The following is a 6,854-nucleotide window of genomic DNA, read 5'->3' on the forward strand; positions in this document are numbered from 1 at the left end:
CTGACCCCTCACCTGCTCCCTCCCCACTTAAGGCTAGTAACTTTTTTTTTGTTGTTGACGGAAAAATTGCGATGGAAAGTTTACAATTAATAAATTCGCATGGATCAAAAAAATCCCATCAGAATTCGAGTGGTTGCGTCACAAACCCACGATCTGCACGAACGCATCTGAAGAGAGATCATGCATCAGAATTCGAGCGGTTGCGTCGCAAACCCACGATCTGCACGAACGCATCTGAAGAGAGATCGTGCACTCATCGGTTATCACCATGCGACGCCATAAATTGATGTCTTCTCGCATGGCATGGAACCTCCTCCACATACAATCGACAATGCCAGTGTGCCCGCTGATCGTTTTCCACAAAACCCTTCTGCAGGCTATGGGGTTCATTAGAGAACTCAAGCAGGTTCAGGCTCATGGCACCACCAAGCTGCACGTAATCCACACCAACGACTTGCAGAAGGTGGAGGCCATCATTGATCAGTACGAGCAGCACCTCCAGATACAACGCAACAAGATCGTCGGAGTTGGTGTGGAGTACACCTACGAGGCAGCGCACAAGCAGAAGGTCGCCCTCATCCAGCTGTCCGTCGGCAAGACCCAGCCGGTGCTGCTATTCCAACTGAGCGCCACGGAACACAAGTGCAAGGTGTTGGACAACTTCCTCCTTGACTCAAGGTACACTTTTGCTGGCTTTTCCATCGATAAGGATATAGAGAAGCTGGACCGCGTGGGCCTTCATATCGCACACTAAGTCGACAACCAGAAGCAATGGAGGGTGCCTGGAAGCACCAAGTATTTGGACTCGCTTGGCGACGTCTCCAGCATGCTCATTGATGACTACTGCACGAGCATGAAGCAGAAGCTTACAAACGAAGATGACAAGCGCTAGGCGTGCATGCCCTTGTCCATGAAGCATGTCCAGTACGCAGCAATGGACGCTTACGCCGCGTACGAGATATGGAGTCGCATCACCGTCACCCAGGATGGACTTCGCTACGCAATGCTGGAGAAGTCCAAGAAGCTAGGCAGGACCTGGGGAGATGACGGCTCGTGAAGATTTGGATGGATTGCTTTCTAGTTATAATAGATTATTAATCACATTTGCTTTACATTACATCAAGTAGGTTGTTTGCTTTTTCAAAACACAGATTTGCTTGTCGTTGTAGTTTCCCTTGTAATCATGCATTTGCTTATGGAGTAAACAAGTTCATTTCAGTTCTATGGTCGAGCAAGTATGAACAAATTTAAACGTATAAGAGTTAATATGTCATTTTCAGTTATAGTTTTGCGAATGTTTCCGGCCACACCTTCATTGCCAAAAGCTACTGCTCCCCACCTTGCAAACATTTCAGCTGAATTGTACACCCTTGGACAGTCGTGCCCGGGTAATGTGAAAAATTGGATGACATGTTCACACACAGAATCATGGCTGCAAGGCCAAAATAAACATGCCTTGTCATTAAGAAAACGCACGGGCCTTCGTGATAGTGGTCTTGCGTGGTTTTTTTGCAGAAGTTGGAGAGAAAATGGTGTAGTGTGGTGGAGGTATTTTCTCTGTAGTTGATTCATAGTGTAGCGGAAGGCGGTTCATCCGAGCAACGTACAGACACGGCAGTGCCTCTCTTTTTTCTTCGAGAAGCACGGTTGTGCTTCCGCCATAGGCACGGTTTTGCTATTGGGAGATGCACGGCCTTGCGGGACACGCACCCGGCGAGAGACATGTTGTGCTAACTCTAGAGACACGGCAGTGCCTCTCTTTTTTTCTTTGAGAAGCATGGTTGTGCTTCCGCCATAGGCACGCTTTTGCTATTGGGAGATGCACGGCCTTGCGGGACAGGCACCCGGCGAGAGGCATGTTGTGCTAACTCTAGAGACACAGCAGTGCCTCTCTTTTTTCTTCGAGAAGCACGGTTGTGCTTCCGCCATAAGGCAAGGTTTTGCTATTGGAAGATGCACGGCCTTGCGGGACAGGCACCCGGCGAGAGGCACGGTTTTTTCCTTCACTACCTCTATGCCTATGACGCGTAACCCATCTGTTCACCCTACAAATGTCACCAGTGACATGTCGCTTGTACAGGGACGGCTGTGGTGTTACCGGAGAGGCACTCCATGTAAAAACAGTACACGAGTATCAGAGGTGAACTATTAGAGGCGCTCCGATTATTAGAGGCACGTTTATACGTGTAGAAAACGCACGTCACCTGACCCTTGTTCAAGATGTTTTTTATTGCTCTGCTTGTTCTGAAACAAATACCAGAACATAAATATCAGAGGTGCAATGCCATTAGGACAAAAGAATCACGCATTTTCATTAAGAATACACACGGGTTTACAAGTTGGGCTACCACAATGTGAAGGTTCATGATGTGAATGCAAAAACAGCCCTGCAATGAGATAAGTGCCTAATATCATTGAGAGGCATGGTTATGCCTCCGCCAAAGGCACGGTTTTGCTACCGGAGATGCACGGCCTAGCGGTACATGCACCCGGCAAGAGGCACGGTTTTTTCTTCACTGCCTTTATGTCTATGACGTGTAACCCATCTATTCATCCTACAAATGTCACCATTGACATGTCGCTTGTAGAGGCACGGCCGTGGTGTTATTGGAGAGGCACTCCATGTGAAAACAGTACACGAGTAGGGCGCCCGATTATTAGAGGCACGTCTATACGTGTAGAAAACGCACGTCGCCTGACCCTTGTTCAAGATGTTTTCAGTCGCTCCGCTTGTTCTGAAACAAATACCGGAACATAAATATCAGAGGTGCAGCGCCATAAGGGCAAAAGAATCATGCCTTTTCATTAAGGATACACATGGGTTTACAAGTTGGACTACCACGATGTGAAGGTTCATGATGTGAATGCAAAAACAGCCCTGCAATGAAATAAGTGCCTAATATCATTATTATTTTTGATGCACCAATTAGTTACCATATCATAGTGATAGCATAAGCATGGTTTTCCGTCCGCGTGAGGCACCATTTCCCTTCCACGAGAGGCACGTTTTGTTCTCTCTAGAGGCACTGACGTGCCTCTCAGAAATGATAAAATACTCATCTCTTTATTCGGAGAGATGCACGGTCGTGCATGTCGGAAACAAGTGTCATTTTCAGTTATGGTATTAGTAATGTTTTCAACCACACCTTCGTTATCAAAGGTACATCTCTGCACCTTTGACAAAGGTACACCCTTGGACGGTTGTGCCCGGGTAATGTGGTATCGTAGAAAATTGGAATGACACGTTCACACAGAGGATCATGGTCGCACGGCCAACACAAGCACGCCTTTTCATTAAGAGTACGCACGGGTTTTTAGTCTAGCTAAGAAACGACGCAAAAGTTGAACGCTTGTTTGTGCAACTACTGCAAGTGCCACACTTCACATAGTTTTCATGTAGAGATCAGCAACTACAAGTGAGAGCAACTTCTTATCGGCCAGGACTCCCTTGTTGATTGTGAAGAGCACAACCGAGTCTATTGTCAATCCAGCTGCATTTGTCAAAGCAGAAAACCCTGATATTGCCAACCTTCCATCTTTGTGCAAGCAGTACGTGCCAGGGAATTCGACGGAACCAGAAAGTTGAACAAATCTGATGCTGCCCTTTAGAGGAAAATATCCAACCTTCATCCTTAGAGCACGGGAAACAATAGTAGGTATTTTCTGTACAAAAATAAATTGTTGTAAGTTGTGAAATTATATCAAGGTGAATGACATTTGGAGAAAGAACAAATGGCTAACCAAACGGCCTTGGTGAACATTGCTAAAATTTAGACAGTGCACGAAGGCAATCAGAGGGGTGTCTTTAGCACTTAAAACGAGGCTCGTCGCGTACACCATTTTAGTATATGAAATTTTTATGCCTCGGGTGTAGAGATTCTTGTCTAGGTAGTTTCTCTGGGATATACTGCGGTCTTCAAGAGCTGAAGAAATAAAATCATCTATAAGTCAACGTGTCTGAATCAAAAAAAAAATGGCGGCAGAACAGTAAAAATAAATATTCAATCCTATAATCTTCGTTGAGATTCAGATGGCATGATCTTTTTATAGGCGAGTGTAACATACCAACAGAAGGATTGGGAACGGCTTTGTGACTCCCTCGAGCTTCATTAAACTCCATTTCAATGTGAAAGAAGAAATCTTCGCCTTGCAAATCCAGTTTAACAATATCACCGTAACAAAGATCATAGTCGTGTATCATCTTTTCCCACCCAGGACCATGAAACTTGGACCTGTCAGCGCTATCGGTAAACTTAATATTGTATGACAACTCCTCGTCGGTGCCAAACACAAGGTTAAAACCATCATTTTCAAAACCCTCATCTAAAGCTTCATCTTGCTAAAATGAAATCAAAGAGAGGACCTGCTTCCGGAAATAGCAAGGGACATACTGCCAAATAAGAAGAAAAAATAAGTATGAATCATACAGCAAAACAACCATGCCAAAAAGCTACTAACAAGAATGATTATGTGTCACTATTTATATCTCTTATATTGCAATATTAATATTATTGCTTATGTAAGAACTGTAGAAGAAAAGCCACAAAACAAAATGTTCTTGTTACCGGTACCCAAAATTTACGAGGTACGACTCATAACAACGAGGCAAATGGAGAATCATGAATGCATGGCCAACAGCGGATTCACCACCATGACAACCGAGGTTCAAGCAAACATTGCAGTTCATCGTTGTCTACGAATATAAAACAATATATAAGACTGAGATGCAGTAGATTTATGACAATATGTGTAAATAAAACAATATATAAGACTGAGTTGCAACAGAATTGGAAACAAATATATAAATCTTTGACAACATGTGTAACCATTTATGCCAAGACTATGCATCAGTGTTATATACTCAATCTAATCTGAAAAGAGGACATAGTTATGTACATCCTTTGATGTTAATGTTTATATATAGAAAAATTCACACATCTACCACTAGTGGGGGAGATTGGATATTTAAAACAGGTAACATATGCAGGAATCCCACGTACGCTAGCTAAATCACATTGCAAAAAAGAGTGGGGATCTAAGTAAGACATACGAACCGTAGATAGAAAGAGGGGAACACACTAAACTGAAAGAACCAGATCTGATGATAAAGTGGAAGAGCAAGTAACTCTGTTTACAAGATACATAGAGGCTCGTATTGACGGAATAATTATTGGAGAAAAGAGAGAGGTAAATGTAGAATCGGAGATGCCGCTTCGCCACACCAAATCACACGTACAGATATAAAACAGGTAACATATGCAGGAATCCGGCGTACGTTAGCTAAATCACACTGCAAAAAAGAGTGGAGATCTAAGTAAGACATACGAGCCGTAGACAGAAAGAGGGGAATGCGCTAAACTGAAAGAACCAGATCTGATGATAAAGCGGAAGAGCAAGTCACTCTGTTTACGAGATACAGGGAGGCTCGTATTCACGGAGTAATTATTGGAGTAAAGTGAGTGTGGTGGTAAGTACATGCTTTTCGACGTTTGGTTGTGGAGTGGGACCATGTGAAAACTCCCTGCGAAGGCTCGCCTACTGACATGTGGGTCAGCTTCCCGACGAACCCACGTGTCAGCTTCAGAACCGCAGGGTGCGAAATGGCGTTTGGGTCATGAACCATGCTTCCATATATTCTGGAGTGTTGGTGCGGGTTCCACCACACTCACTTTCCCCATTCATTCACCCCGAGCTTGCTACTTCTATTCTGCTCTCCTCCTATCTCCTTCCCCTGAAAGATCCCCATCGAATCATCGTGAAACGGTGATTCCCTAACATAAATCTTTCCATAACTTTGTTCCTTGTAGTATTCTCCTCCGATTCATCCATTTTTTTTGTTAAATCTTCTTATTATGCTACAATTTTTACATCTTAGATTATTTACATCTTAGAGAAATCCTAGCTCAAACTTGTGTATTGAATAGTTTGTGTGTATTGAATAGTCATTCTCTGAAATGCAGGATGACACCGTTGATTTACGCTGAGGTTTCTGCTCAGTCGGCGGCGAAGTGTGAACGCGAATTTATTGATGAAAAAATGAACTACTGGGTGGCAGCGGTTGATGCATTGAATGCGGCGTGTAGATCATTTTCAAACTACTATTTTTATAAGGACGTTGCAAAAAAATAATCGACAAAAAGGAGAGCGAAATCACCAAGCTGAAGAAGAGGGAAAAATATTGTTGACGTGATGTTGCAATACAAGTTGCACTCTCTGCAACAAGGTAAGAACATGAACAGTTTAACATTCACAACCACGGCCAGGTCATTGATTGGTTAGTAAAGCAACCTTTTTCGCCACTGCCGAAGCAGGCTTCTCGTTAGGCATGGGTCAAAGAAAGAAATGATGTCATTTGTTGCAATCCTGGACCTAACGACAATGAGGCTATGTAATTTTTGTCATTTGGCACTACAATGACATGTATCCATCAGCCTGTTATCTAATCTTTATCATTTGAACTATGTGATCTGGATCATTTGAACTATATAATCTATATCATTTAAACTATGTAATCTTTATCATTTGAACTATGTAATCTTTATCATTCATAACAAGTACACAAATTAAAAATAACATAACAGGTGCACTTCATTTCATTTCACGACATGTTCACAAATTCAAGATAACATAAGGTGTTCACTACATGACAACTTCACGAATTCAAGCTAACATAGGCACTTCCTCTCGTCATGGGAGTGCAGCCTGTACAGCCACTAACAAGCACGGGAGTGCAGCTTATACAGCAATGGGAGTGTAGCCATTAACAGGCACGGGAGTGCAGCCTGTACAGGCACGGGAGTGCAGCCACTAATAAGCACGGGGCCGCAGCCCCTATAGGCACGGGAGTGGAGCCG

At 43.5% G+C, this 6,854-nt stretch overlaps 1 pseudogene; it reads left to right on the forward strand.

Annotated features, from left to right (window-relative positions):
- Nucleotides 1–379: 379 nt before the first annotated feature.
- Nucleotides 380–1,057, forward strand: LOC123409275 (annotated as a pseudogene).
- The last annotated feature ends 5,797 nt before the right edge of the window (nucleotides 1,058–6,854 follow it).

Source organism: Hordeum vulgare, chromosome 7H (assembly GCF_904849725.1).
Source record: "Hordeum vulgare subsp. vulgare chromosome 7H, MorexV3_pseudomolecules_assembly, whole genome shotgun sequence".
NCBI lineage: Eukaryota > Viridiplantae > Streptophyta > Magnoliopsida > Poales > Poaceae > Hordeum > Hordeum vulgare.